The 24,816-nt window shown below is 47.3% G+C and overlaps 1 pseudogene; it reads right to left on the bottom strand.

Moving 5' to 3' along the window:
- Positions 1-373: 373 nt before the first annotated feature.
- On the bottom strand, positions 374-2,705 carry LOC137768377 (vasculin-like protein 1 pseudogene; annotated as a pseudogene).
- Between the last annotated feature and the right edge of the window lie 22,111 nt (positions 2,706-24,816).

Here is a 24,816-nt window from a genome sequence, read left to right as displayed (position 1 = left end):
TTGAGCACAGGGGTGAGTGCCCCGAGGGCTGGTAGTAGAAGCTGTTGCTGCAGACCAGGGTCTCCTCCTCTCTGCGCTGCCAGCTCCCATCTGTGCATCGCCCCATATATACTATGTGCATGTGTGTGTGTTCTAAAGACCTTTTCCACCACACAAAGTTCTATTAAGCAGATAACAGGGAAGAACAACAACAACAAAAGCTAAACAAGCCAATCGCCCTCTCTCTCTTTGGGGTATGATTATTATGATTATGCATGAAGTATTCAACAACAACATAAGAAAAGGAAGAGGAAAAGAACGATTTCTTCTGTATAACCCCTAAACACACAAGCTGAGTTTACTGGGTCAGATTTAACTGTAAGCATTTATACGCCTACTTCCAGGTATTGCCATCAGATGTTTTACTGCTACTTGTTTCCATGTCTGAGTCCTCAAACTCTGCTTTACAAGTGTTTCTCCAAGGCTAGAACTTCGGCTCTGCAAGAAGCCATTCTTCCCAAAGCCATTTCTTCTCAGCTCCTCTGTCTCCATGTGGAACACTTGGAGCTCATCCTCTGCGAGGGGAAGGCAATTGTCATCATTTTCAGGATACTCCTGTCATCCCATTGCTTTCAATAACCTGTACTCTGCTTCCAAAGAGTGAGAGAGGACCTCCCCTTCGCCTTCTATGGGGAGAGCAAGACCATTCTGATGACAGCCTTCCTCTCCATTTTCTTTTGGTTCAGGAGTGCTGCTGTCCTCTGAATCCTCCAGCTTCTCACAGCCTCTGGCTCTCTGAGACGTCTCCATTCCAGTCACCCTCCAGAGTCTTCAAGAACTCTCTGTTCCTGTTAGTAGTTCGGCGGGTCAACTTGGTCAGACGAGAGGAGTTGATCTCAATTGGAGGAGTGGTGCTGGTGGGGCTCTCTTTGGGAGAGCTTAAAACTATACCACCGGCCTTCCCTGGTGGCGCAGTGGTTGAGAATCTGCCTGCCAATGCAGGGGACATGGGTTCGAGCCCTGGTCTGGGAAGATCCCACATGCCGCGGAGCAACTGGGCCCGTGAGCCACAAATACTGAGCCTGCGTGTCTAGAGCCTGTGCTCCGCAACAAGAGAGGCCGCAATAGTGAGAGGCCCGCGCACCGCGATGAAGAGTGGCCCCCGCTTGCCGCAACTAGAGAAAGCCCTCACACAGAAACGAAGACCCAACACAACTAAAAATAAATAAATAAAAAAAATTTTTTTTTAAATCTATTAAAAAAAAAAACTATACCACCAGCCAGTACTACTGGTTTGGTAACAGAGATTGGACTGTTAAAAACAGACTCCCGGCTAGAGGAAAGGGATCCTGATTTGTGTTTCATTCTGTTAGCTTTCCATGCACTGGGCTTGGGGGGGAGGTGGTACAGGCTTAGGAACCAGGTTCTTATAGACACTTGGAACCATGGTTGACAATTTGTTTCCATTTGCATGGTGAGATCCTGGTGAGGTGAATGCAGCAGAGAAGGCAGCAGCAGGATGTTCTTTGGAAACTTTTTTTTCTTTTTTTCTTTTTTTATTTATTTATTTATGGCTGTGTTGGGTCTTCGTTTCTGTGTGAGGGCTTTCTCTAGTTGCGGCAAGTGGGGGCCACTCTTCATCACGGTGCGCGGGCCTCTCACCATCGTGGCCTCTCTTGTTGCGGAGCACAGGCTCCAGACGCGCAGGCTCAGCAATTGTGGCTCACGGGCCTAGTTGCTCCGCGGCATGTGGGATCTTCCCAGACCAGGGCTCGAACCCGTGTCCCCTGCATTGGCAGGCAGATTCTCAACAACTACGCCACCAGGGAGGCCCTGGAAACTTTTTTGATGACTAGAATTTTGGAGGGCTTCTTGGCACTAGGTGGGTTTTCCCACACTCCTGAAGGGGTCCCAATAGGTCTGAATGGCTGATTCCGTTTGCCAGCTTCTGGATTCAAAGAAGGAAAGTCTTCTTCTTCAAACTGCAACTTTTCCACCTTATCATCTTTCTTCTCTTCCCTAATCTCTGATCTTTCTTCTCTTCCCTAATCTCTGTAGGTGGCTTTTCCTGAAAGGCACAGCCTTTCCCGGAGTGGAAGCTGCCATTCCAGTGGCAATGGTTCCCTGTGCCACCCTCACTACAGTGGCTTATGCCATTGTGGCCTCAGGAAGAGCCATGGCAACCAGGTAGGTTCCCTGGGATTCCAGCATATGCTCCCTTAGAGACACCAGAGTCCACAGGATCGTGGCGGAACAGGGAGGGGAGGGCTGGTGCCAGGAATCTGCTGTCGTTCGTAGAGGTCCATTGTTTAAAAAGCCATCAGAGGAATTATGTCGACGACAGCTTACTCCAAATCTACCATCTCCTCGGGGTAGGTGCTCTCTGTGTTTTTCGAAGGTGGCTGTAGGTGACTTAGCTGACCGTGGTGTTGAGAAATTTAGCCAAGCAGGAGCAAAGTCATGCTGCACCATTTAGGTCCAGTGTCCCTTTTCAACAAGGTGAGGCATCCAACCTCATGGCCAGGATCCCAGAGTGTAACCTCTGTGGTCCTGTTTCCTGAACTCCTTGAGTCTGCCAGCTGGATTTCCACGAGGTTCTCTTGTTAAAAGGGTACTTAAAATTAGGCTGGCGGGCAGCACACCTTATGATGAAGCACAAAGAAGCCAGGCTCTGTGTGGATCAATTTCTCAGTCCCCTCAATTGCTCATCTTAAACTATCTAGATCCTGACACGTTTCCAAAAGGGTGAAGGGGAAAAGGGAAGGTGGAGGGGAACATAAAAAGTATTTGTTACGTTTTAAAAATAGGGAGAAGGGGAAAGAGCTATATCAATGTTCACCTCATTCAACTTCCTTAAGTGATGGCCCTATGATGTTGCTTAAATAGATAATACATGGACATTTGCACATTGAATGCAAATGTTTCCAATAAGCACATGGAAAGAGCGTCAACACCAGTCACTAGAGAAACTCAAATCTAAACCACAATGATGGAGGGATAAATTGGGAGATTGGGATTAACATATACACACTACTATATATAAAATAGATAACTAATAAGGACCTATTGTACAGCACAGGGAACTCTACTCAATATTCTGTAATGACCTATATGGGAAAAGAATCTAAAAAAGAGTGGATATATGTATATGTAAAACTGATTCACTTTGCTGTACACCTGAACAACTAAGCTCCAATTTAAAATTATTTTTAAAAACTAAAATAAAATGAAACTCAATGAGATACCACTTCACACCCATCAGCGTGGCCCTTGTCCAAGAAAAGCCAGAAAATAACAAGTGTTGGCAAGGATGTGGAGAGACTAGAACCCTGGTGCACTGCTGGTGGGAATGTAAAACGGTGCAGCCAATATAGGAAACAGTATGGTGGTTTCTCAAAAATTAAACATAGAATTACCCAGAATAATTGAAAGCAGGGTCTCAAAGCGATATTTGTACATTCATGTTCACAGCGGCATCATTCATATTAGCTAAAATGTAGAAGCAACCCAAGTGTCCGCCACAGATGATGGGTAAGCAGAATATGGTATTTACAAATGTCAAAATATTATTCGGCCTTAAAGAGGGAGAAGATTCTGACACCTGCTACAACATAGATGAACTTTGAGGACATTACGCTCAGTGAAATAAGCCAGACACAAAAAGACAAATACTGTGTGATTCTGCTCATGTGAGGCCTCCAGAGGAGTCAGATTCATAGAGACAGAAAGTAGGATGGAGGCTGCCGGAGGCTGGGGGAGGGGATGGGTGTCTGATGGGGACAGAGTTTCAGTGTGAGAAGATGAAAGGGTTCTGGGGAAGATGGTGTGATGGTTGCACAACAATGTGGATGTTGGACTTCCCTGGTGGCCCAGTGGGTAAGACTCTGAGCTCCCTATGCAGAGGGCTCAGGTTCGATCCCTGGTCGGGGAACTAGATCCCATGTGCATGCAGCAACTAAGAAGTCTGCAAGCCCCAACTAAAGATCCCGAGTGCCGCAGCTAAGACCTGGCACAGACTAAATAAATAAATAAATAAATAAATAAATAAATAAATAAATAAATAAATAAATATTAAAAACACACACACAATGTTAATGTGCTTAATGCCACTGAGCTGTGTGCTTAAAACTGGTTAATGTGGTGATTTTATGCTGTGCGTATTTTACCACACTAAAAAAGAGCCTTCATGACGGGCTCGGGACCAGCAGGTGTCACCCACTTGGGGGCAGGTAGGAAGGAGGCCGGTCAGGAAGGCAGAGCCAGCCCAGGGACTGGACAACAGCAGCAGGTTGCAGCCTGAAAGTAAAAACAAGGCTCCCCTTCCCCGCAGATCCCGCCTTTGACCCTGATTCCTCCTCTTCTGCCCTCTGTTTTCATCTCTAACTCCAAAGTCATGGGGGCTTTGAAGGGCCAGAGTAGGGGCGGCAGGAGGACCAGGCCTGGCTGGAGGGCGGGGAACGGAACCCTGAGGGCTCATCCTGGGGGGCCGGGCTTGATCACCGCCTCTGCTTCTGCGTCCACGGGGTTCCGGGGCGTCTTCTCAGTTCATCTACAGGTGCCCGCATCTGCCTTGGTCCCTCTGGCCCTGGACAAGTTGGTAAAAAAGATGCACTTTAACTGAGCATCATTAAAAAAGAGGTGGAACTTTCCCAGTTCAGCAGACTCTATATTTTAAAAGATGTCAACCAGAACCTAATAAATCTAACAGCGTAATTCCAAACAAAAGGCCAGAGGGGCGCCACTCCTGCCGGGACTGCACAAAACAAATCTGACGCTCGCCTGCAAGAATAAGTGCATGAAAGACTGGGGCGCTGCTCCAGTTTGCAGACAAAGGAGCCAGATAATCGAAGGCAACGCACTTAGGTTAACAACGGTGCTGCGTGAACGCTGGTTTCCAGTGTTGACGGCTGAGTCACCCGCCGCGCTCCTCTCCTCCCACCCCAGCGGTCGGGGCAGGATGCGGCAGCCTGAAACCTGCTCAGCGGGGAGAACTCGCCCCAGAAATCAGCAAACCCCACACATCTCTCGCCCCCCGGCGCCCCCTACCCGCCCTGGGTCAGCCCGGGAGCCCCGGCGCCCCAGTCCCTCGGCGCCTGCACCCCAAGCCTCCAGGCCCTGACCCGCTTCCCAGGCCCGGCCCCTCCACGGTCCTTCTCGAAGTGCCCTCCACCAGCACCTGTCAAGAGCCCACATCATCCACGATATTTGCAAAAAGATCCTAGGTTTGGGATTGGAAAACGCGATCTCCACAATATTTACGTGGCTTATTTTGCAAGGAACTTGTCTAAACTTTCAGCGACGTAAAGATGGCATGGAAACATGCAGACTTCCGCCTCCTGCTCCCTGGGGGGCGGCCCAGGGCTGCGCGGGGGGCGCCGAGGCCCCCCGGAAGGCTCAGCCGAGGGCAGCAACTGGCCCGGCTGGGAGCTGACCCGCTAAGTAACGCGGCCCTCTTGCATTTCATAAGCGAAGGGCCAGGGACGGAAATGCACGCGGTAACAAGGGTTTGAGGAGAGGAACTTAGAGGAAAAGCCATTTCCAATAAACCTCTCAACCCGCCATCCACCTTCGCCGCCACCGACGCAGCCCCTGTGACTCTGACGGGGACCCAGGGACACAGACGTGCCCAGGGACCCGCCACCGTCTGCCCCCTGCCCTCCGCGCTGCTCCAGGAGGAGGAGGTTGGGATAAAAGGACACTAGCGCTACACACACACAGACCCAACAGACACTATTGCTGCGGCGATAACGTGTAAAGCCAGGAGCAAATGGTTTTACTCACAAATAAACTCTCTTTCCCCTCAAAGACTAGGACCGAGCAGGCCTCCAGGGAGCCAGTGACCAAAAGGAGCCGCACAGACCGGCCGCGTCCGCTCTGGGTGGCGACCAGCCCGAACGGCCGGCGGCCTGGGTCCTTGCGGAGGGCCAGGCAGAGAGGCCGGGCTGCCCCCAGGCGTGGACCACCCTGTGGGCCGAGGGGCATGTCCAACAGAGCAGCTTTGAAGCCACACAGGCCAGACTGGAACCCCGGCCTCGCCCGCAGAGGCTGTGCCGCGCGGGGCAGGTGACTTGGGCCCCCAGAGTCACGGCAAGTGGGGAAAACCCTGCTCTGTGGGAGCAGCAAGTGTTCCAATGGAGGGACCGGCGCATCACGGGCCGTGAACATTGACCCCATGCCACGCCTCGTGGCCACTCAGACTGCAGCACAGAGAAGCTACAGAGGAAAAGATAAAAGTGCCTCAGTGGTGAAATGGTAGCTGACCGCTCAGGAAAGAACAGCCATCATCGCCCTTAGATGTGCACAAAACAATGCCCCATGGTTGAAGGAAATGATCACCCGCCCAGGGACCTCCAAGCCACCGTGGGACCCACCGGTGTGAGTCCGCTCAGGACAGTGGGTGACAGACCACAGAAAGGCATTTCCCAAGTCCTGGAGGCTGGAAGGCCAAGGCCAAGGCCCAGCAGACTCAGTGTGTAGTGGGCCTCTTCCTGGTTCACAGATGCGACCTCACAGCGGGGGGGATGGGACAGGGGTCTCGCTGGGATCTCTTCCTATAGGAGCTCTAAGCCCATCATGGTGGCTCCATCCTCCTGACCTCATCACCTCCCCCAGGCCCACCTCCTGACACCATCGCATTGAGGGTTTGGTTTCAACATACGAATTTGGGGGCACAGACGTTCAGCCCACAGCACCAACAAGTGCGTAGGGCTGTCAAAGAGAAGGTTCACAGCAAGCCTGTAGCGAGAGGGAAATGTTTAAGTTGTGGTGTCAAGTGTGAGGACAGATCAGTGCACATGATCCGATGGGGCGCCATTGTGAGGAGCCCAGAGGAACTGTGTGGGACGCGGCGGACACCGTGTCCAGCTGCGAAGCCAGCACTGTCAGGCCGCCTCTCCTGTGGCCTCTTCTCTTCTCTCTGCCGTTCTAAACCTTCTATACATATGAGCATGAAATATTATAAAAATTATAATGTTATAAAAATTATTATATAAAATTATTATTTTTATAACAGAAAAACAGATAGTAAACCGTTTTAAAAATAAGTTACAACTATAAAGAAAAAAGTCAGCTTAGTAAAGAAGTCTGGTTATATAATGAAATGGTAGGTTTCTCACCAAGAAAGTCAAATGGGGCTTTTGTAGAAGAGATTCCCCTTCCAATGTTAATATTCTGAAATTCTAACGTACTTTACTTCCCATAATCAGAAAACTCTACAATGCTTAAAAAAACTACTGTGTAAATTAGAAACATCATTTCCAGGCTGCGGAAAAATTAACTGGGGACATGATGTTTTAACATATGCTGCTAATCTGGGATATAAATGCCTTTAATTTGGCATTTCTCTTCCAGCAGCTAATCTTAGTTTCTCCCGCGGTGAGAGTGAACATTTGCCTCGTGGAGAGAGTTTACATTTACACCAGCGGACGGGAAAGCCTCACCTCAGGGCCAGGAGGAGCCAGGGCTGAGGTAAAGGTTTGGTGCGGTTTTTAATACAGAAGTTTCTATTATTCTTAGTGGAAGGAGCGTACTTTAAATATTAACAACAAAATTACCAACATTAGCATTTTCTCTTTGAGATTTATGCATGGTTGTCTTGGCCCTAAACAAGGCATTGCCTTCCTCTTTCAAATTCCATTTCATTTCCTGCCTTTTTTTCCCACACTACTATGTTTTCAGAATAAGTTCTCTGACATCTCAGGCCATCGAAGTGAAGAAACCAGTGTAACTGATTGGTCTGCCTCGAGAAATGATGTAGATCCCAACTTCCTGAACTGAGTCCCCAGACACTGCCTCTGAGACATCAGAAGGTGAGGGACGGGCCGGTGGTTTAAGGGATTTTCCTTCATCTCTTATCAATGGATTACTCACACACAGTGCCACACATGCCTGTGTACATGCAGCAACGTGTTGCTTCATTGCGGGAGTCCTGGACTCCCTCCTGAAGTCCCACTGTCCACACTGAGGCACTGAAGTCCTGCAGTCAACAAGCTCTTCGTCTTTAGTCCAGTTTTTCCAAACGCACTTTATCTCATTGACTCTAAGAAGCCATTGTTTGAAAACCTATGACCAGTTTATGTAATAAGTATGTAAGAAAGAACAACTGATCACTGCTGATAAACTATGACACGCTTGCTATGAATGATAAGACACATCATGACTCTGGAAATGTTAAGACGTTCAAATGAGCATCTTAGGATCTACTGAACTACGTTCCCGCTCTGGGTGTATCGCTTACCCACTGCTGCCAAGCACAGCACCCAAAAGTGGGTGGCGTAAACCGTTGCTTTATTCGCTCAGATTCCATGGGTCTGCATCGTGGCTCAGTGGGGCCCTTGCCCTCTCCAGGCCCTTCTTACAGCCACGGACACGTGCAGCCCCGCAGGGATGGCTGGGCCCAGAACGCCCTCCCTCACGTGTCTGCTGGGCGGCCTGGAAGAGGCAAGCTCAGGGCCATTCCCGCTGTGGTCTCAGGGCTCCAAACAGCCGAAAGAGGGGGCCTCGGTGTGCGGGAAAGAGCCAGAATGAAAGGAACCATGTCTAAAGGGCTTCCAAGGCCGATGGAAATCAAGGGGATTCTGGAGGAGAGAAGCGTGAGGAGCCCCCAAGTCTGAGTTTAGTTCCCTCAGATCCTTGGTGAGCCCTGAACTGCACAACAGGGAGGGCTCCAAGGGGCCGGGGAGAAGGGACCCTGGAGACCTGGAGAGCTGAGTGGACAGCACCTCTGCTGGGGACCATGGGGTGTGGGTCCGAGTCTCCCCAAGCTCGGAGGCTGGGCACTCACTCCCCACTGAAACCCTGGGAGAAACACGCCTTACAGCAAAGAGGACCAAGCGGTGCTCGAACCAAGGGGAAACTGAAATAGATCTGTCCTAGCAGGCTGTGAAGCCAGCCTCCACAATTTCAAGACCCTCCAGAGCACAGCCCAGCACTCTCCCGAGAAGTTCAGGGAAGCCAGCCTCCAGGTGTCCCTCACAATGCCGAGTAAACAACACAAAAGTTCCTGCAGAAACAGAAACATGTGACTTATCGTTAAAAGTCAGTCAAAAGGAAACTCACCAATGACTCAGAGATTCTAACTAGTAAAAGGGGGCTTTAAAATAACTGCGATAAACGTGTTAAAGATTCTACAGGGAAAAGATAGATACAATGAGCAGGGAATTTCAGAAGATATTTAGAAACTTTTCTAAAACGATATTTTAGACATGAAAAATATGGTGTCTAAAATAAAAAATTCATTGATTGGGATCAACATTAGATTAAACATATCAAAATGAAATATTGGTGAATTTGAAAACAGGTCAATAAAAAAGATTTATTTAAAAGTGAAGAAAGGGCTTCCCTGGTGGCGCAGTGGTTAAGAATCCGCCTGCCAATGCAGGGGACACAGGTTCGAGCCCTGGTCCGGGAAGATCCCACATGCCGCGGAGCAACTAAGCCCGTGCGCCACAACTACTGAGCCTGCACTCTAGAGCCCGCGAGCCACAACTACTGAAGCCCGCGCGCCTAGATCCCATGCTCCGCAATAAGAGAAGGCACCGCAGTGAGAAGCCCGTGCACCACAACAAAGAGTACCCCCTGCTCGCCACAACTAGAGAAAGCCCGCGTGCAGCAACGAAGACCCAACGCAGCCAAAAATAAATAATATATTAATTAATTAATTTTTAAAAATATATTTTAAAAAGCTATAAAAAAAAATGAAGAAAGCCCAAATGACCTATGGACAATATCACATGGTTTACAGATGTGCAGTTGGAGTCCCAGAAAGAGAGAAACAGAGACAGAGACAGATAGAGACAGAGAACAAGAGAGGGATGGTGCATAAAAATTACTTAAAGCAAGTGTTGAAGAAAAGAATATTCGATGACACTTGCTAAAGATGGTGAGGGTCCGTCCAGAGGAGCCAACAAGGGACCTCCCCAGATGACATCTCCCCCTCCCCAGGAGGCCAGCAGAGGTGCCTTTAAAGGACAAATTTATCTTAGATTTTCCCCCCGTTTCTGGGTCAGTGTTTGCTCTTCTGTTGCTGTGGCAATACCCAAACTCTGGATTCTTTTTGACTAATAAGCAGATTTCTCATGCACGACCCCAAGCCAGAACATGCCAGGGGATCCCGACTTTCATTTTTTTCACAGTAAGTAACCATACTCAACCATCACTTACCCATGTTACTCAACCATCACTTACCCACGCACTCAGCTGTCCTTCAGAACTGACTCAGAATAAGGTTCAGATTTATTCAGCTCTTACCACGTTCCAGGAACCGTGCTAAACGCCCCACGTGGAAGGTGAATTACTTCATTAAACTTGCCCGTCAGCTCCACGCAGGGGGTGGTGGGTCATCACATCCTCCGTGCAGAGGGGACAGGAGCACAGCCAGACCAGGAGGAGCCCCCAGGCCTGAGAGCAGACGCCAGTGCACTGTCTAAACGCCATTTACATCCATCCTTCCTACAAGAACCGAGTGTTGCAACAAGACAGAAAACAGGCCAAAGCAATCACGCTGCTACTTCCCTCAGGTCTGATATATTTTAGGAAGGTGACAGGAGCAGTTTGTGTGTCACTGGTGTCAGAAAGAAACCTGGGTGGGGGGAGGTTCATCAGGATACCCCATAATGAAGGTACCACTCTGGGCCTTGCCCAGCAGCCGACCTCAGATAAGACACACACACACACACACACACACACACGCACACGCACATCCACGTGTACAAATCCATACAAAGGGAACCATGAAAGTCCCTGGAACCAAGCAGTGTTCAAACAGGAGAAGAGCGGTTAAACCCAGGCAGGAAGGTCGGTCACTTCTCCCAAAGCTGTCTAGACAGAACCTGCTCAAGGGCCAGATTACCTAAGAGAAACTCTTATTCAGAAAACCAGTCGTTCAGTGGTCGCCATGTTGGAGCACACGATGAGTCTAGCTCTGCCCACGAGCAGGAGACAAAGGGCTCTGGGAACCCCAGCAAGGCACAGGCATGTGCACACACGTGCACATGCACACACGTGCACACACATGCACCTCTGGGAAGGGTGTTGGAGCTGGCTCGTAAGTGACCAGAACATCTTGGCACAGTCAGCAGTGTGACTGATTGGGGTCCTCGGGGACCCCAGGATCTGGAATGTGCACTCACCGGGCAGGTGCTTCACACACTGCTAATTATACCAAGCTGCCCAGCAGCCCACGGGGCCACTGCTCCAATGTCCCCTCGGTTGACACATGGCGTGGATGTCACCTGAGCATGGCCTCTTTTAGGGCCCAGGGTGCCTGTGACGACAGAGGCTGGTATTAGTGACCAGAAAGGCTGGCCTGACGTGCTGCCAGGCCCTAATTTAAGCACAAACACAGTCTTGGCCTTTTGTTCCCTTCCCTCCTGCGTTTGAAGTCTGAGAGCCAGGGGATCTGCCCCGGGGTTCTTCCAGGCTGGGGATGGCGGTCGGGGACGGCAGACATGGACATGCAGTGGGCAGAGAGGTAAGGTGACTTCCCTCAAGAAGTCAGGTGAGGGGACTTCCCTGGTGGTCCAGTGGCTAAGACTCTGCACTCCCAATGCAGGGGGCCCAGGGTCAATTCCTGCTCAGGGAACTAGATCCTGCATGCTGCAACTGCGTTCCCATGCTGCACTAAAGATGCCGCATGCCACAACGAAGATCGAAAAGCCTGTGTGCAGCAACTAAGACCCAGAGCTGCAAAATAAATACATAAATAAATATTTTTTTTAAAAAAAAGGAAGTCAGGTGTGGACAGCCAGCGACCTGATTTCACAGATCGGGATCCGAGCATGTCTGGGCCGGGGTGAAACTGCCTCTACGGGGGTCAGGCTCACGGTTGGAAGCCCCGCGAGCTGACCAAACACTCACCATATTCACCAGGCCAGATGCCAAATGCACCCCAACGCACTTCAAAACCCGCATCCCCTTCAGAGATACGGATTTCCCAACCATGTCCAAAGAGACAGTCATTGGAACCCGGGAGGGGCCGCTCTTCTGCCACTGGGGTCCCTCCTCACCACGGCCAGCAGGGAGGGCAGCAGCCCCAGGAGGCCAGTCCGTGGCTTTGGGGTGACCGGTCACAGCCAGCTGGGTGTGAACAGCCGTCCTAAGGGGCCGCACTCTGGAAGCTGGACAGGGCGGGCATGGAGAGTCTTGGTCCCAACGGGCAGCGGGAGCCCCTCAGGGGTCTTCTTGGAACCTAGGCCCTTGACCTCGCACCCTTTTCATTCCTTGTGTGTTTCAGGTTGTTTCTAAGCGCAAACCCTGGCCCCTCCTGAGGTGAGAGGACCTGGGATTCGCCTCCCTCAGGGGACGGCAAAGGATCAGTGGCTGAAATCAAGAGGGAAAGCAGCTCCAGGAATCAACAGGCACAGGCTTGAGCTTGGGGCAGCTTGGCTCCACTTAACCCTCCTCCCACCCGCTTCCAGGCTCCTCCCCCCAAACCTTCATTTCTGCAGGTGACCCCTCCTCCCCCTCCACCTCCCAGGAGCCTCTGGGCTGTGGGAACTTTCCCTTTGAAACGGCTGGTTCTTCATCCTTCTACATAATACAATGGGCTGAGTTGGAAACGAATAATCACCACTTACAGCGCTGAAGAAAGGGATTTGAAATCCCAAACAACAAATTTAAAGGAGGTCTGGAATAATATCCATTCATAAATCCCAGATTATTTGCGTATAAATAAATGCGTGATTAACTCAGAAGAAAAGAGGCTCTAATCTTGATAGATGAGAGGAAAAAAAACACCTAAAAAGTTAAACTTCAGTCATCCAGTTATTTGGAATTGGGCAGACAAGGTAAAAGAACCTTTCAGAAAACACAGAAGCTGAGTCTGATGAGATGAGGTTATCCTACAAGACGACATGTAACACTGAGAAGGAAAATGAGGAAAATCGGCTAAAAAATCATTAATAGAACCAAGTAATCTTAGAGATTCATTCTCACTGAGCAACTTTCATGCAAAACCTGTTACCCAGACTTTTGGGAATTCCCATGACAGCCCTCAAAGAACCTACGGATCATAGATTAGGGCTTCTGTAAACTCTGCAGGGGGAAGAGAATCCATTTCCACACACAGTTTATTGCAAAACAGCGGAACAAGAATGTTGGTTAACCAGAAAAAATTACGACATTAAATAGCGACAGCCACTACTCATTTACTTCCATTGTCACTGTGCAGACAGAGGGAAGGACAGGATTTCTTGCACCCTCGTCACCCCCTTCCCGCCCTCAACAGCGCTAAACTCTAAGGACCGCCACTGGGAGAGGTCTTCACAGGAATTCCAGTCTAAAAACCCTGCAGTTCATTCAGTGCTGCTTTGCACCTAAATTAGAAGCAATCTAAATGCAAAAGGTTCTGCCTGTGGTGTTTGGGAAAGAGCCTGCTGGCCAGATTCCTGGTGGCGCCTTCCTCTAAGTTTTGCTTTTCCTCTGGGGCCCTCTTCAGGGTGTTTATGAAACTGCCCCGAATCTAAGGCCTCCGGGCCCATCGCCGTGGAGACCAGGTCCTGCTCCGCTCTCTGGATGACTGAGAAAAAGCTGGGGGCGGTTGCCAGCCTTGGAGTGTTGGGAGGGACGCGCACGCCGCCTAGGCCAGTGCGGAGCTGGGCCCCGGGGAACCACAGCCACCGCCAAGGGGCGGACGGGTCCTGAGCAGAGCCTGAGTCACCGGTGCGCTCATCAACAAGTCTCTCTCCTTCGCTTCAATCTGAGGCAGCTGCGGACGCGCTTGCTGGGGGTCCCTCCTTTAGCAAACAGGAAGGTAAGGGGCACGGTCCGTGTGAAGGTCCAGTGAGAGGCCAATTGCAGACCTCAGGGCACCGTGTCCGTTCTGGGAAAGGCCTGGCTCTCTGCCCGGCAGGACTGGGCCTCTCAGCGAGAGGCTCCCGGCCTCTGCCCAGGGTGGCCTGTGGTCCGGAAACACACAGACCCGTCTTGCGTGGAGGAGCCTGGTCGGGATCTCCCACGGAGGAAAGGGTTTAGTTCATCTTCAGTGTATCTCCCTCAGGTGCTCCAACGTGTCGCAAAGCACGCGGACTGGCTTCTCCTGGGCCCACAGGATGCTGGTCTCGTGAGTGGTCTAAACAGTCGTAAACCACAGGCTTTTAGAGTCAGAAGAAAGCTTGGATCATCTACGCTGTGTGTTCAGTGCCTCGGATTTCATGCCGGGGACGCCCCCTGAAGGCCGGGCCCCCCAGGATTCAGCAGGAAAGGCTCCGATCACCAGGACAAGCCCGGAGGTAGGGGAGGAGCGCCCTTAGTGTGGCAAGAGCTGCAGGAAGGATTTTATGTGTAAATGTTTTTACAAGAGGCGGGGAGGCCTTTGGGGATGGAAGCAGTTACCGTACAGGTTTTGGGGGTGGGATTTAGACACATACATGTCACCCACCCCAGATTATTCTGAGCTTTCTGGACGTGGGAAGCCAAGGAGCTGATGGGAGCAGGACGAGACGGGCAGCAGCATCCGGGCAGGCTCCTGGGACGCCGGCAGCCACTCGAGGCAAGAAAAGGACTGACCGGCAGTCCTGGAGCCAGAAAGTAGGCCCAGCGAGGAGGGAAGAGCGACCGTGTTTTGGATCTCCAGTCGGCAAGTGGCGAGGTGACGCCACGCTGATGTCTCAGGCAGGACAGGCACAGACGTGCTTCTGAGCCACAGTGTTTGCTACGCTTTGACGTTTCTGGAATCAAAATGCAGCTCATAACCAGTGTTACCAGAAATCAGGCGGGTCGTGCTCACGCTCCCAGCACCAGCGCCTCGGCCTGTCGGGGCTTCAGCTCCCTACATCTGTCCCACCACACACAGCGTAACTGTAATTGCAATTTTAATCCCTAATTATGACTTTACGTAGTCTCAAAACATCTCCAGTCTGATGCGTTAAAATAAAAAGTGGGTATACAGTTGGCTACCTGTCGTCTGCACAATAAAATTAAAGAGAAGAAAATTTTCCTGATCTCTCAGAATATGTCACAAAATTTTCAGAATGAAAAGCGCTAGTGTGACAGGTTCATGTAACACAAAACGCATATCCCGACCGCTGAGCTGCTGGCGGAGCCGGCGGCGGGTGCTGACAGGAGCCGTGTGACCCTCCACCAGTTCAGCTGCAGAAACGCGTGGCCCTGCAGGACACACCTGCAGGACAGACCCCCGGCAGGCAGGTGACACCCAGCCCCAGGCAGCGTCACCCTCTCCATCCTGAGGGTGCCAAGGAGGCCGAGACTTCCCAGAGACAGCAGCCAAGGCAGGTTCAGGGGATTCGGAGGGGAGGTGTGCGACACCGGGAAGAGCGCTCCCAGGGCCAATGACTCGGAACTCCTCTTCTGGAGAGGTCGGGGCTCTCTAGAGGGAACGCAAGCCGGCCCTCATCAAGGCTGCGGGAGCCCAGACTTTCTGGAAGACTCCACCTCTGAGAGGTGACAGGGCAGACGGGGGCTAGGAGCCAGAGGAGAGAGGCTGGGGGAGAGCCATCTGCCCCTCCCAAGGGCCCCCAAACTTTCGGGGCCTATTATTACTCAATCACTAGCTGCCCAACAGAGTGAACTCAGGGCAGCTGTGGGTGCGGAGCGAGCTTCCCAGCCCAGTGGACACTGGGTGAGCTGAGGCGCTTCCGCAGCAGACAGAGGGGCCCCCGGGGACGCACGGAAGCGGAGGGGATGGTTGGCGAGTACGGCAGCAGGGGTTCGGAACAGTCCATCTTACTGGAAACCCCGGGGGCAGGGAGGTGTCCCTGGCATCTGAGTTGCCACATACAGTGTCTGTTCAAAACGTGCACAGGTGTTGTTTCCTTTCCCCCTGGGATGAGGTTAGTGACTGCAGGCCGTGGGGTGCAGGGGATGTGGTGTCAGCCCCTGGGCTGTTGGTGGTCACGGACTCCACTCCAGGTGTTTGCAAAGTCTCCAGTGACCCCGTGTGGCTCAAGGCTGGTGGCAATGGCTGGGAGCAGAGGGGGAACCGAGGAGCCACCCTGCAAGCGTAATAAGCACCCCAACATCTACCAGCACTTCACAGGTCACGGTGTAGCACACTTGTGGAATCTCATGCCCACAAGAAGATAAGAAGGAAACATACATCACTCCCATTTCATAAGTGGGATGTAGGGTCTGAAGAAGTGAACTGGCTGGGCCAATGACAGGGAAGCTGGGGGTCCAGGTCTTCTGAGCCCCACCATTCATCTTCCCATCTCCTCATCTGCTTTGTGCACAAAGGCTAAGGAAACAGAGGGAACATGCGCTTCTCTGGGCGCTGAGAGACCCCATGCTGGCTTCTGCCCAAAGGTTCCCATGTAGGGCTTTGCCCCCGCCCCAGAGTGAGAGGCCCTGACCTTCGGTGGACACATTTCTAGCTTCCCTGCAGGATGGTACACTCCTGAATGGGAGTGGATTACAGGACCGTACCCTACCACTGTAGACGGTACACACACTCCTGAACGGAAATGGATTAAAGGACGTACTCTGCAACTGTAGATGGTACACACGCTTCTGAACGGAAGTGGATTATAGGATGTACTCTACAACTATAGACGGTACACACACTCCTGAACGGAAGTGGATTATAGGACCTACTCTACAACTGTAGATGGTACACATGCTCCTGAATGGAAGTGGTTATGGGACATACTCTACAACTTAGACTTTACACACACTCATGAACAGAAATGGTTTTAGGGCGTACCCTGCAACTGTAGACAGTACACATGCTCCTGAACAGTGGTGGATTATAGGGCATACCCTACAATTGTAGATGGTACACACACTCCTTTGGGAACTAAGGGAACTTTTTCCTGCATCTGGACGGATTAGCTGGCTGTTAGAGGCTCTGTTTTTTGGCTGCAGACTGAAATCTTAGTACAGTGCCCGCTGGACTGCAAAGCACAGCCTGGATCACGGCGAATAGATCTGTGCGAACTATCAACACCCGTGGAAAACAGCTCAAAGGGCAGACACTGCAGAGAACGGGCCAGGAGTTTCCTTCATAAATAATGGAGTTGAGCATTATGGAACGGGTATGTCGGGTGATTTTATTTAAGAAAAATTATGCTTCACTAAGACAACACTGCCGCTAGCATTATTTGAGGCTCTTTTTCTTACGAAAATAAAAGTAACATTTCTATATGCCTCTCTGTGATATATATTTAAAAACACAGGATCCTTTGGAAATGTCTTCAAATCTTACTTTCCATCCTCACCTCTACCTCCTAAAATCACCCCAAAATACCAGTCTAGAAGAACTGAATGTCCCACTTGAATGGAGACCTTGGTGTAGCAACACAGAACTATTAACTTTCTCTCGAGGAGAGAGGAAGCTGTCTAAAGATATAAGAAGAGGGCAGGTGCTCTCTCTGGGCCTTGCACACTGGGGGCTGCTGAGGAGGGATGACCTTCACCAAGGATGGGCCAAATACATCTTCAACAACAAAGAAAAGGAACAGGGAGTTGAATTTTCATGTCATGAACAGATTTACCGTACACATCCTGACTGCATCCACGTGTGTGTATATATCTCATTAAAAAGACCATGGTATAACCACATTCAAAAGAATGATATTGGGCCCCGATCTCACACCATGTACAAAAATTAACCCAAAATGGACCTAGGAACTAAATTTAAGAGCTAAAACTCGAATATGTTTAAAAAACCGAGCAGTAAGTCTTTGCAATTTCTTGTTAGGCAGAACCTCTTACACATGACACCAAAAGCACATGCAACAAAGAAAAAAAAATGGATTTCATCAAGATTAGAAACTTGTGCTACAAAGTAAACCATCAAGAAAGTGAAAAGACAACCCACAAAATGAGAGAAAATATTTGTAAATCACATATCTGATAAGAGACATAACTAAAATTTATAAAAACACTTACTATTCAACAATTAAAAGATAAACAGTCCAATTTTAAAAATGGGAAAATGATCTGAATAAACTTTTCTCTAAAGAGAATATACAAATAACCAATTAGCACATGAAAAGATGCTCAACATCATTGGTCTTTAGGGACACGCAAATCAAAACCACAGTGAGATACCACTGCATACACACTGGGATGTCTATAATCAAAACTTCAGATGGTAAGTGTTGGCAAGGATTCCACTCTGAGGTGTGTACCCAGGTGAAATGAAAACATGCATCCACACAAAAACTAGTACACAAATATTCCTAGTAGCATAATAGCCCCAAAGTGGAAACAATTCAAATGTCCAGATGATGAATAAATAAAACGTGGTAGATCCATACAATGGAATAAAAGGAAATGAAGTACTGATACACAGATGAATCTTGCAAACATTATTATGTAAGTGAAAGAAGCCAGTCATAAAAGACCACATATTATATGGTTCCATTCATATGAAATGTCCAGAAGAGACAAATCTATAGAGACATAAAGTAGATTAGCATTTACCTAGGGCTGGTAGGACTGGTGAGGATTGGGGAGAGACTGCTAAAGGACACGAGATTTCCTTTCACAGATATAAAAATGTTCTAAAATTGGATGATAGCAGTGATTGTATAACCCTGTGGTTTTAATACCCAAAGCCATTGAAGTGCACACTTTATTTTTTGTAATATTTATTTATTTTGGCTGCACTGGGTCTTAGTTGCAGCACGCAGGACCTTCGTTGCAGCACGTGGGATCTTTTAGTTGCAGCATGCAAACTCTTAGTTGCTGCATGAATGCAGGATCTAGTTCCCCGACCAGGGATTGAACCCAGGCCCCCTGCATTGGGAGCATGGAGTCTTACCCACTGGACCACCAGGGAAGTCCCAAACTGCACACTCAAAATGGGTGAATTGTATGGTATGTGAATTTTATCTCAATAAAGCTGTTTAAAAAGTGCAAAAAAAAAAAAAGACACTGGGCATAAATGTAATAATACTAAAGAGTATTTCCTTCTGGGTGGTCCAAGTACAATTATCTTTTTCTTATATTTTTAATGCAATTCTCAATTATCTTCAATATGCACATATTACTTTTTATAATTTCAGAAATAAACCCAATTTTAAAATAATATATAATATCCTTGACGCATGATAGGTTACGTCTTTATTCAAGTAAAACTGGGGGTAGAGTCACGATGATGGCAGGCGAGGATGCGGAGTTTGTGTCTCCCCACAACTAGGGTGCCTGCCGGACACTAGTGTGGGACCTCGAAGCCCAAGGAGATGGGAGGAACCCTCGAGCGACCGGGTAGGACGAAGGGGGATTGATGGGGGAGGAGAAGTGGAGGCCAGACAGGACCAGCGCGCCTGAGGGGTGGCTGGGAGGGGGAGGGGTTCCCACGCCTAGAGGGACCCTCAGGGGCTCGGAGGATCGGGGGGAGCGCAGCTAGTGTCTCCCCTGCCCAATCAGGCCTGGGAGGCCTGCTGGGCTCCCAGGCAGGTCCCCTGCCCACTGGGCTCCTGGTCCTGGTCCTCCATTCTCCGGGGCCCCCTCCAGCCTTGTGGGTCCTAAGGGCTGGGAGAGAGGGAGGGAGGAGGGGGGAAGACAAGGAGAGGCAGATGGTGGTGGGGGGACCCTCCAGGACCAGAGGATCAGGGGAGGCATGGCAGGCATTTCCCCCCACCCACTTGGGCCCCAGGAAGCCTGCTGGGCTCCCAGCCTGGTCCTCCATTCTCCAGGGCCCCATCCAGCCTCATGGGTCCTAGGGGCATGGGAGGGAGGGAGGGAGGAGAAGAAGAAGAGAGGCCAATGGGGAGGGGCCCTCTAGGATCAGGGAATGGGGGAATGTGCCTAGCATTTCCCCCGCCCACTCAGGCCCAGTGAGCCTGCTGGGGTCCTGGACCTGGTCCTCTGCCCTCCAGGGCCAGAGGCACACCTGGGCCCCTTCTGCTGCAGCCCCTCCTGCTCCACCTAAGCCACACCCCTCACCCCCCTAGAGCCTTTTCCCGCCCTGTGGGTCCTAAGCATAGGCCCCACCCACCACCTAAACCCCGCCCCTTCCTAAGCCCCACCCCCACAGCCAAGGCCTTGTCCAGCTTTTTTTTTTTCTCTTCTTCTTTACTACTGTAGGTCTGTTTTACCTTCTGGTTGTTGTTTCATCTATATTCTTATTTTTTAAATTCTTTCTAACCTAACTCCAGTGCTGGACCCCTCAGGCCAAACAACCAGTAAAATAGGAACACAATCCCACCCATCAAAGTAAATAAATAAATAAATAAGGTGACAAAAAAATATGTCACAGATGAAGGAACAAGGTAAAAACCTACAAGACCAAATAAATGAAGAGGAAATAGGCAACCTACCTGAAAAAGAATTCAGAGTAATGATAGTAAAGGTGATCCAGAATCTCGGAAATAGAATGCAGGCACAGATTGAGAAAATGTAAGAAATGTTTAACAAAGATCTAGAAGAACTAAAGAACAAACAAACAGAGATAAACAACACAATAACTGAGATGAAAAATATACCAGAAGGAATAAATAACAGAATAACTGAGGCAGAAGAATGAATAAGTGAGCTGGAAGACAGAATGGTGGAAATAACTGCTGAGGAGCAGAATAAAGAAAAAAGAATGAAAACAATTGAAGACAATCTCAGAGACCTCTGGGACAACACTAAATGCACCAACATTTGAATTATAGGGGTCCCAGAAGAAGAAGAGAAAAAGAAAGAGATTTGAAGAGATTATAGTGGAAAACTTCCCTAACATGGGAAAGGAAATAGTCACCCAAGTCCAAGAAGCACAGGGAGTCCCATACAGGAGAAACACTAGGAGAAACACAAGACACATATTAATCAAACTAACAAAAATTAAATTCAAAAAAAAAATACTAAAAGCAGCAAGGTAAAAGCAAAAAATAACATACAAAGGAATCCCCATAAGGTTATCAGCTGATTTTTCAGCAGAAACTGCAGGCTAGAAGGGAGTGGCAGGATATACTTAAAGTGATGAAAGAGAAAAACGTACAACCAAAATTACCCAGCAAGGCTCTCATTTAGATTCGATGGAGAGATCAAAAGCTTTACAGACAAGCAAAAGCTAACAGAATTCAGCACCACCAAACCTTTAGCATTACAACAAATGCTAAAGAAACTTCTCTAGGCAGGAAACACAAGAGAAGAAAAAGACCCACAAAAACAAGCCCAAAACAATTAAGAAAATGGTAATAGGAATGTACATATTGATAATCACGTTGAATGTAAATGGATTAAATGCTCCAACCAAAAGACACAGACTGGCTGAATGGATACAAAAACAAGACCCATATATATGCTGTCTACAAGAGACCCACTTCAGACCTAGGGACACATACAGACTGAAAGTGAAGGGATGGAAAAAGATATTCCATGCAAATGGAAATCAAAAGAAAGATGGAGTAGCAATACTCCTATCAGATAAAATAGACTTTAAAATAAAGATTGTTACAAGAGATAAGGAAGGACATTATGTAATGATCAAGGGATCAATCCAAGAAGAAGATATAACAATTATAAATACTTACACACCAGACATAGGAGCGCCTCAATACATAAGGCAAAGGCTAACAGCTATAAAAGGGGAAATTGACAGTAACACAATAACAGTAGGGGACTTTAACACCCCACTTACACCAATGGACAGATCATCCAAATAGAAAATAAATAAGGAAACACAAGCTTTAAATGACACAACAGACCAGATAGATTTAGTTGATATTTATAGGACATTCCACCCAAAAGTGGCAGAATACACTTTCTTCTCAAGTGCCCATGGAACATTCTCCAGGAAAGATCACATCTTGGGTCACAAATCAAGCCTCAGAAATTTTAAGAGAATTAAAATTGTATCAAGCATCTTTTCTGATCACAATGCTATGAGATTGGAAATCAATTACAGGAAAAAAACTGTAAAAAACACAAATACATGGAGGCTAAAGAGTGCACTACTAAATAACCAAGGTATCACTGAAGAAATCGAAGAAGAAATTTTTAAAAAAATACATAGAAACAAATGACAACAAAAACACGACGACCCAAAACCTATGGGATGCAGCAAAAGCAGTTCTAAGAGGGAAGCTTATAGCAATTCAATCTCACCTCAAGAAACAAGAAAAATCTCAAATAAACAATCTAACCTTACACCTAAAGCAACTAGAGAACAAGAAACAAAGAAAACCCAGTCAGTAGAAGGAAAGAAATCATAAATATCAGAGCAGAAATAAATGAAATAGAAATGAAGAAAACAATAGCAAAGATCAATAAAACTAAAACTTGGTTCTTTGAGAAGATAAACAAAATTGATAAACCTTTAGCCAGACTCATCAAGAAAGAAAGAGAGAGGACACAAATCAGTAAAATTAGAAATGAAAAAAGAGAAATCACAACTGACACCGCAGAAATACATAGGATTATAAGAGACTACTACAAACAACTATATGCCAATATTCTTGGGAAGGTACAATTTTCCAAGACTGAGCCAGGAAGAATTAGAAAATATAAACAGATTTATCACAAGTAATGAAATTGAAACTGTAATTTAAAATCTTCCAATAAACAAAAGTCCAGGAACAGATGACTTCACATTCACATTCAAATTCTATCAAACATTTAGAGACAATACCGATCCTTCTCAAACTCTTCCAAAAAATTGCAGAGGGAGGAACACTCCCAAATTCATTCTACAAAGTGACCATCACTCTGATACCAAAACCAGACAAAGATGTCACAAAAAAGAAAATTATGGACCAATATCACTGATGAACATAGATGCAAAAATCCTCAACAAAATACTAGCAAACAGAATCCAACAACACATTAAAAGGATCATACACCATGATCAAGTGGGATTTATCCCAGGGATGCAAGGATTCTTCAATATATGCAAATCAATCAATGTGAAACACCATATTAACAAATTAAGGAATAAAAATCATATGATCATCTCAATAGCTGCAGAAAAAGCTTTTGACAAAATTCAACACCCATTTATGATAAAAACTCTCTCCAGAAAATGGGCATAGAGGAAACCTACCTCAACATAATAAAGGCCATATACGACAAACCCACAGCAAACATCAAACTCAATGTTGAAAAACTGAAAGCATTTCCACGAAGATCAGGAACAAGACAAGGATGTCCACTCTCACTACTCTTATTCAAAGTTTTGGAAGTTCTAGCCACAGCAATCAGCAGAAAAAGAAATAAAGGGAATGCAAATTGGAAAAGAAGAAGTAAAACTGTCACTGCAGATGAAATGATACTATACATAGAAAATCCTAAAGATGCCACCAGAAAACTACTAGAACTAATCAATAAATTTGGTAAGGTTGCAGGATACAAAATTAATGCACAGAAATCTCTTGCATTCCTATACACTAACAATGAAAAATCAGAAAGAGAAATCAAGGAAACAATCCCATTTACCATCACAACAAAACGAATAAAATACCTAGGAATAAACCTACCTAAGGAGGTAAAAGACTTGTACTTAGAAAACTATAAAACACTGATGACAGAAATCAAAGATGACATAAACAGATGGAGAAATATATTATACCATGTTCTTGGATTGGAAGAATCAATATTGTGAAAATGACTATACTACCCAAAGCAATCTACAGATTCAGTGCAATCCTTATCAAACTACCAATGGCATTCTTCACAGAATTGGAACAAAAAATCTTAAAATTTGTATGGAGACACAAAAGACCCTGAATAGCCAAAGCAATCTTGAGAAAGAAAAACAGAGCTGGAGGAATCAGGCTCCCTGACTGCAAACTACACTACAAAGCTACAGTAATCAAGACATTATGGTATTGTCACAAAAACAGAAATATAGATCAATGGTACAGGATAGAAAGCCCAGAGATAAACCAACGCACCTATGGTCAACTAATCTATGACAAAGGAGGCAAGAACATACAATGGAGCAAAGACAGCCTCTTCAATAAGTGGTTCTGGGAAAGCTGAACAGCTACATGTACAAGAATGAAATTAGAACACTCCCTAACACCATACACAAAAATAAACTCCAAATGGATTAAAGACTTAAATGTAAGACCGGACACTATAAAACTCTTAGAGGAAATCATAGGAAAAACACTCTTTGACATAAACCACAGCAAGATCTTTTTTGACCCACCTCCTAGAGTAACGAAAATAAAAACAAAAATAAACAAATGGGACCTAATGAAACTTAAAAGCTTTTGCACAGCAAAGGAAACCATAAACAAGACGAAAAGACAACCGTCAGAATGGGAGAAAATATTTGCAAATGAAGCAATGGACAAAGGATTAATCTCCAAAATATACAAACAGCTCATGAGCTCAATATGAAAAAAACAAACAACCCAATTAAAAAATGGGTGGAAGACCTAAATAGACATTTCTCCAAAGAAGACATACAGATGGCCAAGAGGCACATGAAAAGATGCTCAACATCATTAATCATTAGAGAAATGCAAATCAAAACTACAATGAGGTATCACCTCACATCGGTCAGAATGGCCATCATCAAAAAAATCTACAAACAATAAATGCTGGAGAGGGTGTGGAGAAAAGGGAACCCTTTTGCACTGTTGGTGGGAATGTAAACTGATACAGTCACTATGGAGAACAGTATGGAGGTTCCTTAAAAAACTAAAAATAGAACTACCATATGACCCAGCAATCCCACTACTGGGCATATACCCTGAGAAAACCATAATTCAAAAGGACACATGTACCCCAATCTTCATTTCAGCACTATTTACAATAGTCAGGACATGGAAACAACCTAAATGTCTAACGACAGATAAATGGATAAAGAAGATGTGGTACATATATACAATGGAATATTACTCAGACATAAAGAGGAATGAAATTGGGTCATCTGTAGAGATGTGGATGGACCTAGAGACTGTCATACAGAGTGAAGTAAGCCAGAAAGAGAAAAACAAA

This window comes from Eschrichtius robustus, chromosome 8 (genome assembly GCF_028021215.1).
Source record: "Eschrichtius robustus isolate mEscRob2 chromosome 8, mEscRob2.pri, whole genome shotgun sequence".
Taxonomy (NCBI): domain Eukaryota; kingdom Metazoa; phylum Chordata; class Mammalia; order Artiodactyla; family Eschrichtiidae; genus Eschrichtius; species Eschrichtius robustus.
Note: the sequence above shows the minus strand (reverse complement) of the source record. Positions and strands in the feature narration are given on the sequence as shown.